The 21566-nt window shown below is 47.4% G+C and overlaps 1 protein-coding gene across 1 annotated transcript in view; it reads right to left on the reverse strand.

Annotated features, from left to right (window-relative positions):
- LOC126547642 (acyl-CoA Delta-9 desaturase-like) overlaps window positions 1-16583 on the reverse strand; it is a 109269-nt gene extending 92686 nt beyond the window's left edge. The window contains exon 1 of the mRNA XM_050195555.2: window positions 16282-16583. The gene's annotated coding sequence lies outside the window, so the exon portion shown is untranslated. The remainder of the gene's footprint in view (window positions 1-16281) is intronic.
- Window positions 16584-21566: the final 4983 nt, after the last annotated feature.

The following is a 21566-nucleotide window of genomic DNA, read 5'->3' on the forward strand; positions in this document are numbered from 1 at the left end:
GAAATCGTATAATTGGCCAGGTCCAGCTCAGTCAAATGGACAAATATACCGGTTTTATACTCTCGCTTAAAATCAACATTAAGCACTCCAGGACTAGGTGCCCATTCCATTCCAACTCCTTTCCGGAATCTCGGGCCCCCTTTCCATTCGCATTCCATTCCGGGTGTTTGAACATGTGGAATCAATTCCGGAATAATCGCGACTCTGGACTTGCCACTCCGCAACTCTGACGTACACTCGCACGTGCGTGTCTGAAAAGTGCGCGGCAAAATCTTGGCTCCCTGAGAACACAAAGAAGTGAATAAGCAAGTATACGTAGCCATCGTCGCACTCTGTACGTATACCGACAGTGAAGTTGTCTTTACTTGTTGCTGTAGACTGGCTTCACGTCCGAAGCCACGACTGGGCTACGAGAGCCGTCAATCTATAATCGAGAAACGGAGGCGCCGTGGATTAAATAAAACTTTGCCGGGCTTCCTCAGCGTGCGCCAAAACGGCAAGCGATAATTTTCGCACCCATGCCTCATTCGGAACGTGCTCGCTGCGCCGCGACCCGTAAATCAAAACACAGATCGAATTAGCATGCAGTAGAACGCCAAGACACGTTGGGCCACCGCGGGGAATCGACAACTAGCTCGGTAGTTCTGAAAATGAGAAATAGCCACGCAAAAAATAATGCAGGAAGATGTAGGCGCCGCCGCTCAGTGAATACTTCTCCCTATATAAGCCACAGCGAACAAGCGCGGATTTCCCCTCCGCACTCTGGAATGAAGGCTAAAAGGAACAGTTTTATATAATGATTACGCAACATCACGCTAATCCTCATTAACTCCTACAGCTCGATAGCAAACGTTTACTCCCGATATCTCGAGCCACGCGTTCACTAGCAATTCTGCAAGTTTCGCTTAAGTCAAGGTCACCTTAAACTCCGCAAATACAAAAGGTAGTGAGCTCGAATGTTAATAAATATGTGGGCGATGATAGCGGCCTTTTGAGCGTAAAACATAGAGGTTGGGTTAACTAGACCAAACATTCAAGCTATTTTTTTATTATTTGCATAAATGCATATAGTAGCTTACTTTCTGGATAAAAATGTTGAAAACCTTCTTGTGTATTTAATAACCTGCCATGACAACATGTAATAACAATAAAATTTGATTCCGATTCTGAACTTCGAATGCCTTGTGCAGCAGGTATACGGCTACTTTCGAGATCTGGGGCCGGACTCCCCAAAGCTTTTTGTACGTGAAGTGCTGCTTGCCATTGGCTGGCCGCCTTCACTGATGATATATCCAGCACAGGGTTTGGTTGGAATGTGCCCTTAGGAGCAATTTTAGCTCCCGAATACGGGACCGATTCGCCACGGCGCCATTTATTCGAGCTGCACAGCGAAGGCACCGGCTAACACAAATGTCCTCCTGCCTGCCAGCCTCTTTGTTCCACTCCGCAAGCCAAGACTCTTGGTTGTAAGTGGTACAGGTTATACGCTTGAATTGCTCAGTTGCGAACATGCGCCGGAATCGCGATCAACGCGCATGACGGAAAAGACAGCGTGAATCTGTGGCCGACTGAAGACGTGGCGCGCGCTTTCGCTCGCGTCACGTGACGCGACGCACGCGCGAGTCGTTTCAAAGAGCGACTTCGCGTTGGCACGAGATCGACATGCGTGCGACCGTGGCCTAACGGCTGAAGTGCCCGGCGCTGCTGCCCTGGGAGTCAAGAGTTTCGATCTCACCATCGGGGTCTCGAATTTTCTTCTTTAATCGAAGAGGCCAGAAACTAGGCGAGGCAGCAGCCTGCCGCAGAGTGCCTGGGATTGAGGCAAAGAACGGTGCGCAATTTTCGATTCTCCGTCGCCTACGAACCCGCGACAACTTTGCGCTGCATGCGCAAGGCTGGAGCCGGACGCGAACGAGCGCGGCGCGACGACCTGCGCGATTATCTGCCCCTCGACAAGGCGCGCGGCCCAGTTCGCGTATCCGCGATGTCCTCATCTCGCGCACGCTGACTGCTTTCTCCTTCGACATTGCCCGGCCGCTCCGATATGTTATTCGCTTCATCTCTCGCCTTCCCCGAAGTCGCGAAACCTCGGCCGTGCTTTGCCAACGCCAAAAAGATTGTCCCCCTTGTGAAATGCGGCACATTAACCCACTGAGTTCATGCCTTGCCGCGCAGCTGCGCCGTCTCGAGGGATTTCTGAGGCGAAAAATTTCGAGCGTGTTGAGGTATGCGCGCACTCATGGCTGGCGGGCTTAGCGCGCATCGCGCTGCTACGCCGGTGGAGTTTTCTTTTACTTTCTTCATTATAGTTTCGAAATCGTCGAAAGTTGGACAAGATTGGAACGCATTCGTACAGCTGGTATGCTAGAGGTAGCGCGACGCGCAGGGAAGGGCAGATGAAAGAAGAAGACTAATTCATTTGTGTAGCGGACTTATTTGGTTAGGAGAGAAAGAGGAAAGAAATGTCAATTATAGATTTTGCGCACTTGGTAGTGCACTTTGCAGTTTGACTTGTTCGTTAATTCGCTTATATCTGTACACATGCACAACGCAGCATGTTAAAGGAGGTCCCGTAGCGCACTACTGTAAGTGTGAATGCTCCTACCTGTTAGTGAACACAAAAATTCATTGAAACATCATGGTTCAACAGTACGTCATAGTCGTGCAGCTGAAGTTGCGACAAAGGAGAATACAGGGAAAAGTACCAGTATAAAGGAACATCCTATTATACTAGTAACAAAGGGCGCTCAATTGGGTCCCGTATACACTTCCATTGTAAAATATTTGTAACATAACTTTTTAAAGTTAGTTTAAACATAATTTAACTTATTACAGGCATTGAATAAAACTTCCATTTTATCCTCTACTTGCTACTGTTTGAGAAAGAGCTACTCAGCTAACAGCAAGCTTGTGCAAAATACAATACTTTGCAGGGGAGCCAAACGACGCAAGTGTTATTGCCGTTTGGTAAGCGTATCACGTTATATTTTTTTAATTTTCTCTCTCTCTCTCTTCTTAATCTATACGCACAACGTGACCTACAGAAGGCACTCAACATGTCGAGGGTATAAGGGTACAACAAAGCAATGACGGACGTCTCTCGCTTGAAGCAATCAGCCCGCGGAATATGACAGATGTGATTCGAGACAATTGGACAGGCGCGGCCGGCATATTCAAGGATTGGAAAGACAGCGTGAGTATAAACTAACCTGCATATACTGTGGCACGGGATATGGCAGCTACAGATGCGGCGAGAATCGTAGGCATACAGGCGAGGCTCATGCTTACGTGTCGTATGAAAACGGAGCGTTTGTAAACTTTCGAGCACTGTACGCAAGGCATTCTCCCGGACGAAATCTGACAGACCTGAAATGCCTGACAAAGCTCCGTGTTACAGGGAACGTGACTGACAGCGCAGCTGTTGTTCCCGCAACTGAACAAACAAACAAACAAACAAACAAACAAACAAACAAACAAACAAACAAACAAACAAACAAACAAACAAACAAACAAACAAACAAGAGAAACCATTTTTTCAGTCAGTAAATGAATAATTCAGACGTTTGTTTCCAACAAAACGTTTCGGGCACACTTTGGCGAAAAGAGGCTTACGGAAGTTTGAAGGTACCGGGCCTTCGCCCATGGGTCGATGCAGCGTAATTTATTCACATTTCTTAATAATTTAATTTTTTTTATTTTTTGACTCGCAGCTAGAAATGCATACTGTACTGACGTTTTATCTGTGAATACCGTACTTTGTTACGCGGCTAGATACGGGACGCTCGTTTTTCAAGAAATTGAACGCAATGATTTTTCTTTATTGCAGAAATTTAAGGAGGCCGAAAGGTGACATAAGCAGCCAGCCTTTTAATCGACAGTCACCATTACAATTTTATCGGACCAGATACGCCAAGTAAGTGCTGAGAGTACTAACCACTGGCCACTTTTGCTTCACGCCATAAGCTTCTTAAGCCTTTCGTTGAAGTCCACGTATAATCTGCTGCATGGGGCAGACAATGTTTCTATCTTAGATTTTCGTTATTATTTATTTATTTATTCATCTAGTTATTTATTTAATTAGGTACCCTAAAGGCCCTGAATGGCATTACATAGGGGGGGGGGGGGGTGCAATACAAGATCATTGTGTCAAATATAGAAACACCTGAACAAACAAGAAGAAAAAGAAAGGTATGAGTTGGGTAAAAGAAAAACAATGGTATAAAGAAAGTTTAACTACACCTTCTGGATGCTATTCATATTTAAATCAGGCACAACGAGAGAAATATTACACAATTTCGAATGCGCATAACTAACAGGAACACTGAAATGAATCTCGAAATTGGTAAGCGCTGTAGCATAATATAAAGGTTGAGTGACACATCTATATGTGCACGAGTAAACAAAAAAAAATTTACATATTATAATTCTAAGAGACGCATACACACAAAGATAGCCGTTATTCCTGGAGATGCCCAGAAGTTCCCTTTGAAAACTAGCTGCATCAGTGCAAGCGACAGTGTTTTCTGGTAAGGCGTTCCATTCGTTTATGGATTGCACTAGAAGTGAACATGGTACTTAAGTGTACGAGCAAATAAGGGTTGCACTTTGTGTTCATGATCCCGCCTGGATGAAATATGATGTGCCGGTTTAATGCGATTGGCTGCAAACGTTGACTCGCCGTAATATAAAGGCTTGCTTCAATGCTTAAAACGTTTGCGGTGCTCTCTCTCGTGCTTGTCTGAGCATTTTCAGTCTTCCTTTCCGATTTCTTGTTGTTTTACTTTTTTCCGCGCTCAGCTTTGAATTCATTTATCTCTTCCACCAGTACCGAGCAGCCAACTACAGACCCTACTATGGGTCATCCGCCGTGGAAATAACTTTAATTTTTCTCCTCTACTCTCGATATGCGCCGAGCGACAGCCGCTGCGTGCTGCTGCAAGCGTATAATTAGGCGCCTAGGCCGGAGTGTTGCGTCATACTGTCATATATCAAACACCTCAAAGTATGACATTCAGAGTATAAGGGACGACGGGAGGTAAAAGCCCGGCTGTTGACGAGAGCGCGCACTTCAGCTCGTGGCTCGCGAGGCGAGATTCGTGATGCTGACTTATGACACGTGATGAGGATGATGATGACGCTACACGGAGTAATATAGTAAGCGCTAAGGCTAGCCTGACGCCCTTCAGTGTGAAGTTTGTGCGCGAGTGAGTGAGTGAGTGAGTGAGTGAGTGAGTGAGTGAGTGAGTGAGTGAGTGAGTGAGTGAGTGAGTGAGTGAGTGAGTGAGTGAGTGAGTGAGTGAGTGAGTGAGCGAGCGAGCGAGCGAACGAACGAACGAACGAACGAACGAGCCAGCGAATTATTGGGCGTTATTTTGTGTACCGTTAATGTAAACGGTTCATACATTTTCGAAATATCCGCACACGTAGAAGAGTGTTACGTCATAAGTGTCCCGCAGTCCCACGGTCTCTTACATTTCGCACCAGGTTTAGATGATTTCACTCACGCGATAACAGCAGCGAGAGTGCGGCCCCAAGAAACTTCCGATCCCGGGCCTTATCAGTCTACTGCGCAGTAACCCAAAGCGCGTGTTTTAAGTGGTTTTGCTGTGCGGAAAGTCTATTTTTAAGTTTTGAGATAAAAGACATGCGCCTTACGCCTCAAGACTAATACATAAAATTTTCGTAAAACTTATGGCAACATTCACTTGTAAAATTGTGGTTATGTACAGAGGAAAAGTGTTGAAAATGTGTAGGCTTAGATTTTAACGCACTCCTGCTACTCGATATTGCAGCCGACGCCTTTCTTGCTCGCTAAATTTAGCGGGCTACGTCAATGAGCAAAAGCGGAAGCCATCCAGGGCCTATGTTAGTAATCAGCGAAAGCGTCCATTGACTTGCGTTTTTGCTTTGAGCTCGTTAAGGTTAGGCTTCTTATAATTGTTGTGCAGAATTTGTGCTTTTCTTGTTTGTTTTTCTTCTCTCTGTCGTTAAGAAACGCACTGAGGACTACGGGCTGCATATGACTTCATGCTGTTTCAGCCAAGTAGTATGACTTCAAACTCTGTATCAACAAAAAAAAAAGGAAGAAAGAGTTGCATTTTCTAAACGTTTTCTTGGACCATTCGTGCCTAAAAAAATTAAAACAAAAACATGTAACTTGTTTTGGACGTATACGAAAGCCTGATTCACTTTAAATATCAGATACGCCATGGTTTGTGGTATCGGTGGGTGATCTTTCTTCAAGACTGGCGAGTGTATAATTACGCCGTGTGTGCCTATTTCAGATAAAGACGACCTTCGAGATGGTCTTCAAGATAGCCGCGTCACAAGGGTCATAAAAGTGATCGCCTCCAACGAAATGGCATAAGTAGGTAAACTATGATTTAGAGGTGCCAAGAATCCGAAAAACAAGCAGCGATGAAAGAAACGTGCTCTACATGTACATTTCGCCAGGCAGAAAATCTGTGACCAGAAGACGATGCGCACGAAGCCAGTCATTCGCTGCTGTCGGAAGCAAGTTCCTGAATATGGTAAACTATGCCATAGAACCGTAAAGCTATCCCCAATATTCTACGCAGGCAAAAGGATGAAATTAAGTTTTGGAGTTTTATGCGCCAAATCCGCGATCTCATTATGAGGCAGGCCGAGTAGTCGGAGACCCCTGATTAATTTTGACGACCTGGGGTTCCTTAATGAGCACTTAAATCTCAGTACTCGAGCAGTTTTGCATTTCACTCCCATTTAATTTGCGGAGGCTATAAAAATGTGCTATACAGTGAGCTCCAGTTAAACGAAACTCGCTTAAACGAAGCTTCCGGATAACTCGAATGTAGGCGTAGAATTTAGTTATTCCGTCATCCCGTAGGCGTAATAATTGGATGCTTCGTATAATCAGCGTCCCTCTCGCGGCAAAGACGGTAAATAACATTGATAAACGAGATAAGCATACGGACCTCATCAGCTGTCACGCTACATACCAATCTGCAGGGGTACGACAATCATGTGTCAAGACAATGCTGAAGATCCAAGGAAATTCCTTCTGTCCAAGCATCTGCCGCATTACGATATCAACAATTTCTCGACCCTTTCCCCCACCCCCAGTGTAGGGTAGCAAACCGGATGCTTTTCTGGTTGACCTCCCTGCCTTTCCTACCCTTGTTTTCTCTCTCTCTCTCTCTCGACGCCTTTTACTGTGCTGAGCTTATTAGTGCGAACCATCTGTTGGGGGCGTGTCGAGTCAGGATTTTAAAAAAGAACATTGAAATTACGTCTGTAAATGGCGATTATGCTTGCTAAAGTAACGAATATAGCCAATGCCATTAATATAGCAGCAAAGAGACAAACGAGATCGCGAAGGGCAAGTTTTTCGCGACGAAACCACTTTTGAGGAAAGAAGCCGCGTCTGGTGTCTACTGTCGAGTGGTGTTCACAGCGTTCTGTTGGGTGCGATGCGAACCTTTCATACGGACCCCCTTACGAGACTCACCCAACTCGCGGTTTAAACATGCCGCGACGGCTGAGTGTACAAGACCAAGTATGCCTTCACCGCAAAGCTCAACGGGGCATACACGAACTACTTGAAGTGAAAACTCCGGTAATTAGACTCGCCGCGATTTGCTCAGCTTGCAATGTTCCTGAGGACTTTCATCATCTTTTATGTGACTGCAGTCTATATTCATCAGACATGCAGGCAGCCTCTGAAGGCTGCGTCGAAATTGTGACGCGACTCTATAGTGTAAACCTGGGGGCATTCTCGGCTCGCGGTGAAACACTGCTTACGCACTGCGTAAAACGAAAACGCTTGTGACATTTTTTTATAGTTCTACAGGCCTTATGATCAGTGTGAATGTGCGTGCGTCTATAGGTGTATGTATAGTTTGTGTGCTTGGCTGACCACTGTGTACATCACATCTTTCACGCGACACTTGGGGTAGTATGCGAGGACGTCAACAAATCTAACTCCAGCTTTCATTAAATGCAGTCTCTCTCTCTCTCTCTCTCGTGACGATAAACTGGACGGTTCAAGCGCGTGCGCAATACGCTTGTTCTTTGCGCAAACATGGTAATAGTGCATTTCTTGTCGAGATAATAATTTAACTGCGCAATGTTTGGATACCGAGGCACATCATAGGCAACCGCAGCTACGTCTCCGACCTAAACAAGGCAACTAATAATGGCGACATGGTTAATTGAGCGAGTACCTGCGGCCGTTATCGCTTAACCCATCCACAGAAGGAGCTGTAAATAAATTATCCGCGCAGGGACCGTTGCGTGAAAAAACAGTAGAAGTGAGGAATAGGAGAAAAAAAAACACAGCACGATACCGTATGCGCGCATGTATTCGTTGACATTGATTGCAGCGTCGTATCGGGAAAGAAAAAAATAACAACTATATCATGCTTGTATGCGGCAGCGCTGCTCGCCGATTCGTTCACATTTGTGCGATACGCAAGCTAGCCCCGTTTCCCAGCATGCACTTCCTTCAGCACCGTTACATCCGCGAGCCTTCTAACGGGTGGTGCGAAGCACGGAATACAGTTGGCTCACCCACTCTTGCCGGCATCACAACTTTAGGAGGCAGCGATGATAATTATCGCAGAGAAAGAAAAGACGAAGAATAAAAGCTGCTCGCGAGCCTCATTTCTGGGTCGTTTGCTGCGTACGAGTATAGATTCCTTTTGGCGAGAAAACAAGAACAGTATATATACATACTGCGCGGCTTGCCAAGGAGTTTTCACACCCCGTACCTTGGCGATTTTAGCCTGACTCAAATCAGCGAGGTTTGTCTGCAGCGTTCCGCGTCATTTTATACACGTGCAATTCGTCTACCGAACGTGGCACAGCCTGGTTAGCGCAAGTGTCTCGCTCTCTTCTTCCAATCACGGGAATGCCGCTGTGGGCTGTTCGTTAATACGCGTCGTGTGTGTGTGTGTGTTTTAGCCGTATTGGAGCAGATGTCGGCGCCTATTTTTAGACGGCAGCGGCTACTCCTCTTAATACACAAATGCTCTCGAAAAAGTAATAAACAAAACGTACAAAAATAAACTATAGTGACAGCAGTTCTAATACAACAAAACCAATAGATTTTGGGAAGTTCATAAATATTTTACTGTTCATGCTGACGTTTGTTCATTGTGTTCCTCATTTTTGTTTTGCGATCTATTCTAAAACCTAGCCTCGATATATATTTTTTAATTGTATTATTTGTTTATTGAGTGCCTGTGTGTTGCAACAAATAAATAAATAAATACGAGGAACGAGTGCTCAGTGGTAGTTAACCCGCCACGGTGGATCCGTAGCTATGACGTTATAGCGCTCAGCACGAGGTCGCGGGTTCGACTCCCGCTGCGACGGTGGCATTCCGATGGGAGCGGAATGCATACGCGCTAGTCTACCGCGCTTTGCGTGCACGCTAAGAAATACCAGGTGGACAGAATTATTCCGGTGCTTCTCCCTATACTGCGTCCCTCGTAGCCCAGTGTGCGGTTTCGCGACGTCAAACCCCACAATAAAACGAAGGCGGAGTCCCCGAACTCTGCGTTAGCAAGACGACCAGGTGAAATTTTCAGAAATATACTAGGCTGCAAACGACGATAGAATGGTCAACACGCGGGATGGTGGCGAGCCATATTAGGTTAGCTGCGAAGAGCTTGTTTTGTGAATTCGATCATTGAGCCCACGCGTGACTCGCTGACGAGCTTGGTGTCATTGAGTTCGAGTAGAGAAATGTACAGGTGTCAAGATTGTTGTTTTTAGATCGCAACTCCTAGGCGTCCGTCCCTGGGTTCAGCGTCGGCGACCCTCGGCGTAACCGCCCGAACGCGCTCGTGCCACTGCTCGCGCGTTCGTCGTCGTCTTCCACAGCTGGCTTCGATGCCGCTCATCATGCCAGCGTTCATGCCATACTGCCTCCCCCCCCCCGCCCCCCTGCGAAGATGCTGACGGCACTGGCCCAATGCCAGTCGGTGTGGTGATTTCAAACTCAAATGATTCGCCTCGATATATCGCAAAATGAAAACGCATAACGAGCTGCGCTCTCAAATTTCACACTAGAGAGTTTCGCAATTGTCGGACACTTTTTCTCGTTTTTTTTTTTTTGTCCATACAGAGCCGTCGTTACTCATTCAAATGCTAGAGCCCGTCCTTCAGCCGTAGGCAACGTATACAATGTATCCACGCACAGCGCTTCAATGACAGCGGAAAAAAGGAGCGCGGCTGCCGGCTCTCTCTTGCTTTGTTTTGTTTTCTTCCAGAGTAGGCATATACGGCGTAACCGGCATCGCTTTTTCATCAGCGCTGCTTACGAAATTACGCTCGCGGCAATACGTTGCGCAAGTTTCTTGCGAGACTTGAAAGACCACGCGCCTCCTGGGTGTTCGCACGCAAGAATCGCAAGATAAACATTCCAAATACCAAGAGCAAAGGCGAAACATTGACCCCCAATCACGTTGAGTATGTAACATGGCAATCATTCAAGCCCATCACAGCAACATGCTTCTCATGAGATTATGCTCTAATGGGCTTCCCCATCAAGATGACAATTGGACGATATCGTAGAGTAGATTTAATAGTAGATTTAATGTCGCAGCGACGGTTCTTGTTGATAAATAAATGAGGGAAGGGTGAGGGGTGCGGGGGTCTTCGAGAGAAGGAAGACCACGAGGCACACATAATTACGCCTTACTAGACAGAGTGCTCGAACATGACGTTATGAATCACATCCAGGGTCTTCACGTGTACGCTCACGGTGGTTCTTTAGTCGACATGAAATCACTTGGTAAATTACGTAGCATTACTGAGATGCCGCAAGTGAATTCGCAAGTAATTTCGCTGTTTATTTCATTATATGTCGGTTCCCCGTAGAACAAGAAGTTCATGGCAGCGCCTTACACGCGCTGTTAATCTCATCGTTTCACTAGGCGGCTTGATTTTGCACAAAATTAATGCAAAGGTTAGCGCTGTTAAAGAGGCTAGTCACTATGTAATATTATAAGCGGTCCCAAATGTAATGTGATGATTGATATGAATTATAAAAAAAAGACCCAGCTTTCGCTCACGTTTTATTGCTATCAGTGGGTAATTACAAAGCAAACAGTTATCCTGCACTGTAATTCGACTTTATCGATGGTCGGTTCCGCCATCGACCGATAGCGCCATGCCTCAATTTATTAGTTAAATAAAGGCGGTCTGCAATGTTTAAACAGAGAGAGAGAGAGAGAGAGCATTATAACCTCCATTATGTAACACTCGCTCTGTAAGGCCTGGAAATATATTGGATTCGAATGTAACGCGAGAAGCAAGTGTTCCATGTGTGGTTCTGAACAACTGTTTGCGTTATGTACGGGTTTTTATGGTAAAGCTCTCACAAGCTACTTTAGCGCTAATAAGGTGTAGCGTACGAGCAAACTAACGCGTTCTAATTATTGGTACTGCTGAGTTTTGGTTCGGCTTTCATCAGTGTACGATTATCCGCTTATTTTCTGTTTCATTAAACATACGATGAAGTATACTGCGCTGGGCATTTACAAGTCTTCCCCGAAGTAAATAACTATAGTATTTTGCTGCTTACGCCTGGGCGTTGGATTCAGTGTAGTGTACTCAGTCTTGATATGAATGACCGACAACGCCGATTGCAACGCCAGTGGTTGCTAAGAATCTGTACAACTGAGATACTGCGTATCGTTCGAAAATTAAAGGCTCGCCTCGCGAACTGCTCTTGAACAAGATCTTCTGACCATAGTTTCGCATATGACAGCCGCAGAAGGCTACAGAGTCAATGTCGCGATTACTGAAGGCAACCAGACTGAGCGACTGTCTGTGACGCAACGCTGAAAACTCCATCACGTCGGCGGTCCCACGTGCATGGCAATTCTTCACTTTCTCTCCTTCTTTCCTCCTTCCCTTTTCACTTTCACAAACGCAGGGTAGCCAACCGCACTCGGTGCTCGACTCGTCGATTTCGTTTCTCTGTGTGTGTGCCTTTTCATATTTTACACTGCGGATATACGAATACAAGAACCAACCAGCCCGTCTTGTCGCTTCAACAGCTGGTTAACCTTTCTGACCTATTTGTGCTCTCTCTTTCTCTCTCTCACTCACTCACTACAAGTTGATCACATACAATTCCTACCAGTCGTATTCAATGAACACAACGTTGTGAAACCAGAACTTTGACTAGTCTGCTGCCGATGTCGAGATCTTTTGGGTCAGTTCCCAACCATATGAAGGTTAAACCTTCGCTACGAGGTCTCGCAGTGAAGGTTAAGCGTGAAAACGCAGATCCCTGGAGATTATCGATCGCGTACTGTCAAGGGCAACGGGTGTCGTAAATAAATGAGCAGCAGCTCCCCTAGAGGGTCTTTCATAGCCTGTATATTTTTTCAAAGACAGCGAAAAGTAACATATGTATATATTTACACAGACGCGCGGAGCTATACTGTTAGCGTGGCTTCTTTCACTTTCCAATTCCGAAACTGCAGACATTCGTCTCACGAATGAGGCGCGACGATAACACGCCTGTCACTTCTTGGGCCATATTTAGCTCCGAGCTCGACATAGCCCGTTGCTACTGGCAAGCAGCCTGATGCCATGTTGGCGGTGGGCAACGCCTTACAGGTTGCGTACATGATGCCGTGATATAGGCAGGTTAACGGGTTGCAGGTGCCCATTTTGTAGTTAGCGGTGGCGCGCTTCTGATTCTGCACGCTCTATATCGCTGCATATTCGATGTGGTACAGTGTTGAATCAGATGTGTTGGAGTGTGTTACAAACAAGGGTGCAACGCAGATAAACTGTGCGACGCCTTTTTATTTTCGAGTTCCCATGAATTCATGGATTCTAATACTAAGGAGGTCATTTCCAGACGCTACAGGCACCAACAAATTTCCCACATTGGAACCGAGATTTCGAGCTTGCGACAAGTCCACCCTTCCGCGGCCGGGACGATTACGCGATCCGCCGTGACAGTTGCCGGGGGAGGGCTTGGACTATATGCACTGCGTGCGCATATTTACATGTTGGTCTGCTCGTAGAACGGCGGGGCGATATCGCAAAAGAGGTCGTATTGCAACGGTGCGAGACACACGCTGCATGGCTAATGCCTCAAAGTTCTCTCGCATCGGGCAAAAGTAGCCGTTCATTTCGAGCACGTACTTGTCCAATGCGGCGTCGCAAAGCGAAACATGCGCGCGTTTCCCCCTGAAAATATGCACCGGCTCCTCTGCCAGCCTCTTCACGTCATCTAAAACACGTCACCTGGAGTGCCAAGCTCTGTATATAGAAGGGCTGACATCTTCAGTTTCCTATAAACTCTTTCTCTCTCACTCAGCTGCGCGCACTCGGTTCTCAATGACGGTGCGGTAAGTCTCATACACCGGTGTGAAAAATGCGCGTCGCTCGGCAAGCCATTTTCGTGAGGACGCGAGCCGCCTTTTCGCTCTTGCCGAGATGATGACCCCCGCTGCACGCACGAGAGTTCTCTGGCCACCCGCGCGGCGCTTGACCGGGCGCCGCGGTCTCCTCATCCCGTTATGTAACCCGTTCGAAGAGGAGGTCAGTGTGGGGAGCGCAAAGCCGCAATCGGCCCTTTGTTTCCGCGGCGCAGAGTTCGAGGTCAGCCGCTCCTGGCGACGGTGCCTGGCCTGCATGCAGGCGACAGCTGCAGGGGTTGCCGCTTTGGAAACGGGCCTCCGCGGGCGCGTCGCGAGACGTGTTGTGCAACTTTCCTATTTGGCGGTGGGGGTGCAAGAGGAGGAGACACATTACACACGCACGTGCGTTTTTGTGCGTTTGCCGTCGTCCGCTTCAATGGACCGTTCATAGAATTATTGAAGTTTCAGATCCCTCACACTGCGTCCTTTCTTGTTCATTTGTTTCACAAGTTTTGGACAAAACTTCACCCGTAGTGCGTTTGCTAACGTACCAAGTGAACGGTGACACTGACCAATACGCAGCATTACCAGTGATTTTGTCAGGCTGGTAGCAAAGTGTGATAACACGCAAGGAAACGACATATTGATTGATTCATTCGTGAGGTATAACATCTCGAAGCAAAACTTCTGCTATGAAAGATTCCATATTGGACAGCTCCGGATTATTTTTGACCTGGGTTTTCATTAACGCACACCCCGATCGAAGTACACAAGTTCTTTTGCACTTCTCCAGTGTAAAAGTGAGGTCGTCGCGACCGGAAATCGAACTGCTGACCTCGTGCTCAGTAGCAAAATGCCATAGCCACTGATCCACTGCGACAGATGGCGTATAGGCACGGCGCTCGTTCTATGGGTGAACCACAGTCTCCATTATACGGTGTTTCATGCAACACCTGCGTGTCTTAAAAAATGAGAAGGATGAAGTGCAGCGCCATTGCAAGCATAAAATGGGCGCCGGGCTCGCTATGAGATGTTGCATGATATTTTAACCGCTTACAATAGCCGACTCACAAACGTGTGCTGTACAAACGGGAACGCATGCAACATTTTGGGGACTTCTACGTCCTTGTACGTCCGAACAATGCAGCATGCAAACAGCTACTGCCGAACGCCTCTGTACCGAAGCGCTTGGGACCTCAAAAATCCTTCGTTACACAGGTCCCTTTGTTGTGAAGACCTAGAGCAGGCTAAGCACGTCCAGCTAACTAAAACCTTTATTGAACATATATAAATCCAACACATACTTATTGAAAGAACTCATAAATCTCCTTCTGCACGCATCCTCCGGCGCGATTTAACAATGCGTCCGATCTTATGTCATCGAGGTTCACGCAACCTACACGGCAAATCTCGGCTGCTATTGCCGCCATTGTTGCTAAAATTTGTTCTACCGCCTTTAGGCTCTTCATCACTACTGCCTCGTTGGCTTCGACTACATCGTTGGTCGTCAGTTGCGAGCGACTCGCGTCGACCTCAACCTCAACGCATTCGTCAGCCGTTACAGCTGTTGCTGTACTGCAGCAAGTGACGTATGAGTTTAGTTGAGCGATTCAAATGCTCGCTGTGATCGTCACGCTCGTCAAGCACGTCACTTTTAGTTTTAGCACTGATCGCAGCTCAATGGCGGCTGCGGAGAGCATTGGCGGAACCCCCGAGTGCATTCCTTGTAAAGCAACATATTAGCCATCGGGGACGCCTAAAATCCTTCGTTGTACAGGCAAATTCGTTGCGGTGTTCTTCGCTGAAGAGGTATTCGCAATACAGATGAAAGATAGGAATTCGGCCGGGACACACGGAATCTTTCGTTGTACAGGCAGTTTCGATGTAGAGGCGATTGACTGTATTAGCTCTCTTACCTAGGGATATCCTTCATTACTGTCTAACGTTAAAACGAATTTAGAGGCTTGCGCCGCCATTCAAAATTCCGGACGTTGCGCTTCAAATATTTCCAGGGCCGTTCACAAATGAAGCACTTCGCATGGATAGGCATATATCGAAGCGCCAAAGGGAAGCACGAGTAGAGAGCGAATTTACTGTCGTGCTCAGTACGAGCTGCGACGGAAGGCGCGTCGCAAAGCGTGCACGCGTTGTAGCTCATACTGAGCGCGACAGTACATTTATCGTTCCATTGAGATTGAAAGCTGTTAATATCATCGCATCACCGCTATCGCCTCGTATACCACGAGGCGACAGAAACAATGTCCACTTCAAAAGAAAGGCGCGATCCTTTCCAGGTTTATAAAATTAAAGAAAAATTAGGCGCGCACGTTGAGCTTTCAATCGTCGTGCTTTGCATTAGCGATGAACTCATTGGAGATAAAATAAATCACAATATTTTTTTTATCTCCGGTGAGTCGTAGTTACTTTAACAGATTCAACGTGGCTTTTTCATTGTCGGACATACAGACATAATAGGACGGTGAAAATAAAATATAAATAAAAGCAAGCCATTGGTGCACGAGGTAGCTATACTTCGAAATGCATGACGCAAATACCACAAGAAAAGATTCTGTGTGGGTGAGGGGGTGAGGAAGAGGAAAAGAAGCCTTGCATGAGGATATGAAGAATGTAGTGCTCTGATGAAAGCGAAACACGGGTGCAACGGTTAGACTGCTTGAAGACGACTGGCAGAAAAAAAATTAAGGAATGAGCAGAAGACACCAACCCCGTATGCGCTACAAGTACGCTTGACTTCGGTTTCCTGCTTCTCCACTGCTCCCTCGTGGTTCCTCGTACTGCGTTAATTGCAACAAAGTACGAAGTGCGTCAAGTCGCATGTGGTCCCCCTGAGGTGTTAGTGTCGTTGAGCATTTGTGTCGCAAGAATGAAACTCAAGCCAGCTGCCGCTCACCTGTGTGACTCGTAGGTCGTCTATAGTCCTCTCGTAAAAGCGTTGCCCAGCGGAGCTGTCTCCACCCGAGAAAAGCGCACGGTGTCAGGCTCGCCAACGGGAAGTCGCCACGGCGAGTCAAAAAGAATACCGGAAGGTAATCTCAGAAGGGAAACTGTCAAGAACTCGAGCCAAACGAGAAGGAAGGCGTGGATGTTGTGTTAGGTCACTCAGATCCGCCGGTGATGGCACATGGGCGAATTCGCGGCGCAGTGCCGGGCCACTGACTGGCTTCCCCGCGAACGCAGTCACGTTCTTCTCGGCGGTCCTCTGCAGCGTTTTTGGCCAGGACCGGCTGATGCTATGACCTAACAACGGGTGGCTTCTTCTCTCCCTCAGCCTCGTCCGAGCGATGGGGGAGAGGCTACAGAGCCGTGCTCCCCGGTGAACGGAACGCGAAGATTACGTGAGAGTGGGGGAGAGAGAGGCGAGTAGAGGGAAAGGTAAGAAAGGGAGGGTAGGGTGCAGTGATGTGGGAGGCGGCGATGCGTGGCCCCGTAGCCCCGGCGCGGAAGATGCCGGCCGCGGGGCGGAGGAGGGGAAGTGAATGCAGGAAGAGCGAGGGGAGGCGGAGGTGAGGAGGGGGTGGCGGCAGCGGCGCGGATGCAAACACAAAATAACTGGGTCTGGGTCGCTCAACGGTCCGCTTCCTCGCCCTCTCCGCATGCCGCCGCCAGTTTTCCGCACTCCTTGCGATAGTTCGTTGCCTTCTTTCGACGAGTATGAAGGCGAAGCGGCTGCTCCGGAGCGGCGCGGAGCGCTGCCCGACTTTCGGTCATTTGTGCGTCCGCGCGGCGGCGATCTTGTTCGCCTGCCCGCCCGGCTGATATGCCTTATGAGCGGGCAGGCGCTGTTCCCGTATGATGCCCCGGCTGCAAAGTGACTGAGAGGAATGCGCGTCCTAGCTGCCTCGCCTCCCTTCTCTCTGTCGCGAGCATCTGGCTGCCGTGACCCAGTAAGCTGCTACCCCTCCCTCCACCCTCCCCCCCCTTTTTCCTCCAAGGCGACTCACGGCACATGTCGTCTTATGCCGAGTCCATATACGCCGGTCACTGCGTGTATTAGTGACGTCGTCTTCTTTTGCGAGTAGGGTGGACCACATGACCTTGGAGGAAAACTCCCCTGGCGGTGGGCTCCTGCATATGGGGTGGTTCATTTCCAATCCCACTTGCCACCGACCGTACTACTCGGCTCACGTGCTGGTCGCGTGAGAGAGAAGGGCGAAGTGAGGGCGCGGCTCCTTTTTTTCTCTACTCTGTACGTTTTGTGACTCTGTTACGGCCATTTAGAACGAGTTTCGCGGGTCCACGCCTCTCTTCGCGACCAGCTCACCCACAAAACGGAGCCCGGCTTTCGTTCGGTTGCCTGTACTTGACTTTTAGACTTGATGTTATTCACACGTTCACGAAGATCTTTATTACGTGCCGCCGAATAACCGACTCGGGAAGTGGAGACTGTCTGAGGATGTATACCATACAAGCTCGTGGCACTGGGTGCATTTGAAAGTTCTTTTTTTCTGTGTGCGTGTGCGTGCGTGTGTTGTTGCAATTTATAGTTCTGGAGCGTGCAGGCAGTCCTGTAGATTCTGAATATAGGAATGTGTAAGCTTCGAACTCAAATTAAATTATTGCGGCAGGAAGGAAGGAGTGCTTTGCCGGCGCGTAGGCGCATTAACAGAGACTAACACGGGCGCCGAAAGTATCAAAATGGCTTAAGTACGGACTATAGTCAGCATGAACGAAATGAAGACTATGCAACTGTGATTTATTATCAAAAAAAAAAAAAAACGAACGTGGCTGCGTAGAGACTATTTGGCCGCATGCAGTGATGTTTCTTATTTTTTTCTTATTTTCTAAACTTGTACGTCGCCCATGTTTTACTTTTTGACGCTATGCAAATAAACAGGTTCCTATTTTGATAGAACACTTTACTTATCACGCCTATGTGTGACTCTTGCGGAAGCCGATACAATAAGGAAAATTGCACCCTTAAGGGCGTTTTTCCGCGTCTATAACTCACCCACTTACATCCATAGCAAAGGCTGTTTTGGGCGATCGAATACACCAATATGAAAGGGTGATTTTCTGGAATTACCACCTTTCCCGCGAATGTGTTTTTCAGAAATGCATGCATTCATTTTTACCCGTGACATCTTTCATGCATTCATTTTTACCCGTGACATCTTTCATTCTGTCACTATCCTAGTCTTTCGGGCATGCGCGGAAGTAATACCGAAGTGTTTTTCGAAACAAATAGGGTGTTTCAGCGAACACTTTCAAATTTTTTTAAAGGTTGCGTGTGGCAGATAGCTCAATTCTAGTTGATGAGCCGGTCTACTCGAAGCGGCGGACACAACTTGCACAAAAAGTTGATATGCAAAATGAACTAATTAACAAGATTTCCCCAATAAACTTTTTTAGCTAATTATTTTATGACCCATATTGCAATTTACAAATTCTAGCAGTGGACTTCGCAAGGCGGATCCACTTGGAACGAATTCTCAAGACGACCCCAGTTTCAAGATATAAATTCCCGAACTTTGCGGAGAAATGCATTGGCGTTCCAGTTACTTGTGTGCTTCAGTGCATGGAACAACGTTTTGTTAACAAATTGGGGGTCCCGGTGCGCACCTGTGCGATTTGGCGAATTCGCCATAAGGGGTGCGTTATGACTCACTGACGATTGGCAGCTAAAACATCACCGAGCTGAAACAGCCTGAACGGAGCCGGTGGAAAAAGCGAAAGTCAGGGCAAGAAATAAAAGAAAAAAAAGTCGCAGTTTCGCTCTAAAGGCGAAGCATCGATTGCGATAGCGAATTAGTAGATAGCTATATGAAGTAAGGATAGTAGTTTTATCGGCCGCATAAGCTTGTAAACATTCGCTTACTAACTAAATTAACGAGCACGGTCTCACGCGCGCACAAGTAAATAGACACCTCTCGCTCGATGAGTGCGGAAACTCGCTGTGAAAACGCTGTAGTGAGGAATCGCAGCAGCAGCAGCGATCGAATTAGTGTATTCAACGCTTCAACCCGAACGAAACGTCAAAAGCACAGCGAATGCGAAGCTACCAACATTACGCGCACTCTGCAAACATCGCAGATCGCTTTGAAGATGAGACCCGCGCGGCCGCGCACTTAGGCCACGTTGCAGATCACTTTCGCACGGCCGCGCCGTGAGCAGCAGCTGCCATAGAAGAACGCCCCCCCCCCCCCCCCCCCCCCCCTGTCCTCACCCCCCGTGCCTCGCGCGTGACAGAAGAAGGCGCGCTTACACCCCGCCTTCCTCACTTGCGCACGCGAGATCGAGCCGCGTTCGCCGGCTCACCCTCGCAAGCTTTCATTTGCACATGCAGCATACGGCGCGCAGCGACGATTTTATCGCCCATGGGCTTTATACGGAACCTCACGGCGACGGCGACACCGAGGGGGACAGTGAACGGCAGAAATACGCCTGGACTGTCCATATATTTGCTATCACAATAAATGTTATGTATTTCCACTTCACTACCGGAGACATGACATAGCAGACTGACATCCGTATATAGCCTGCTGTGACAATATCACGTGCTTGAACAATGACTTGGCAGAAACCGCTGGGAAACAAACACGTATGGCTTTTTTACTTGCTTGAACTGCTGAAGTAACCTTAAATTCTTCAAGGTGTATAGTTCACACAAAACACTGTTTTAGCACCCCGAAATAAATTAAACGGTGTACTAAAGGTGTTTTGCTAACGAACGCACCCATGCTTCAAAATTTCGGAGAAGTAAGGGTCGAAAAAGGGTGTTTCGACATACAATCTACCCTCGATGGTGTGTTTTTCCTGAGTGTGCAGTAACTACTGAGCACATTTTGTGTCTTTGTCCGCGGTACGACGTCGAGCGCGAACCTCTCCAGAAAGCATTAAACCAGCGGGGCTGAAGACTGTTGTCAGAAGCCAAGAGTCTTGGGCCATGGCCGTGCGCGTCGATGATACAGAAAGCAACGAAATTGCTATTGCAGTATCTCAAGTCGACCGGTCTCTGCGACAGTTTGTAGACTTGGTGTGCTCCTTCAAGTGTGCGTGCTACTGGCGCTCTCTCTCTCTTTTGATCCCTTTCTGCCCGCTCTCCCAGTGCAGGGTAGCAAACCGGACGTGCTCTTGGTTAAACTTCCTGCCTTTGCTCTCTTCTTTCTGTTTCTATCTCTCTTTTCTTTGTTCATCATTAACGACACTAAACGCTAGCGGCCCTCCACAAATTTCTGGGAGTAACACTGTTGGAAATTATTGATTGCAGATCCAATTCCTTTCTCTATCTAAATTGATGTGAATTTATGTGATCTGTTTTGTGAGTTGGCTCTTCCACATTTATGCCAGATGACTATGTTCCAGTGTGTTTACGCGATTTATGTACTTACGTGACCTAACTGTGACTTTTTTTTGTTCTTGTTACCTTTTTTTTCAGTGCCGGCTTTTTATTTCATACTTCATATGTATTTGTTTAACATGAGATGGAGTAGTCGGCGCCTAAATATCTTATATAATCTGCTAAATATCTTATATTAAAGAAAAAAAGACACGTGACCGACTGTTTGAATATAGCCGGGGGCCGGTTTCTACTGAGTACAATGTTAACAGTGTTGACAACGTTATCGCGGCAAGCCAGTGCACATTTTCGACAAACAAGGTTACCAAATGAAAATTAATTTCTGGGGTGTAACACGCTAAAACTGTTATCTGATTTTGAGGCGCGCCGTATAGGGATGGGGGGGGGGGGGGGGGGGGGGGGGGCTCTGGATTAATTTTGACCACCTGGAGTTCTTTAACGTGCACCTATGCACGGCACCAGGAGTGTTCCTTTTTTTAATTATTATTCCGCCTCCCTTCTCTGCAGCACAGCGCCATAGCCAATTGGGCCACAACGGCGGGTAAAAACAGAACTTTACTTATAATAAATTATTTTTGAGATATTAAGGGTACAAAATTTCTAATAGCGCGACTGTAAGTGCTGCGTGAAGCAAACGTCACGCGGTAAGTTAGAGGAAAACGAGCGAAAATGTTAAAACAGAAAGACAGAAACAGGAACGGAAAGAAAAAAAAATAGAAACTAGTGTCGACCGGTGTAACAAACGAGCAAGTAAAAAAGTTACTTCTAGAGTGCAGATGAGAGCGCGCTTCGTTCGCAGACGCATCCAAGGATGACGGTGGCAGAGAAGGAAGGGATTGGTGAACGGCGCTGCCCGAGTTGCTCTTCCTGGAGTGGAA

The sequence above is a fragment of the Dermacentor andersoni genome, chromosome 1, assembly GCF_023375885.2.
Source record: "Dermacentor andersoni chromosome 1, qqDerAnde1_hic_scaffold, whole genome shotgun sequence".
Taxonomy (NCBI): domain Eukaryota; kingdom Metazoa; phylum Arthropoda; class Arachnida; order Ixodida; family Ixodidae; genus Dermacentor; species Dermacentor andersoni.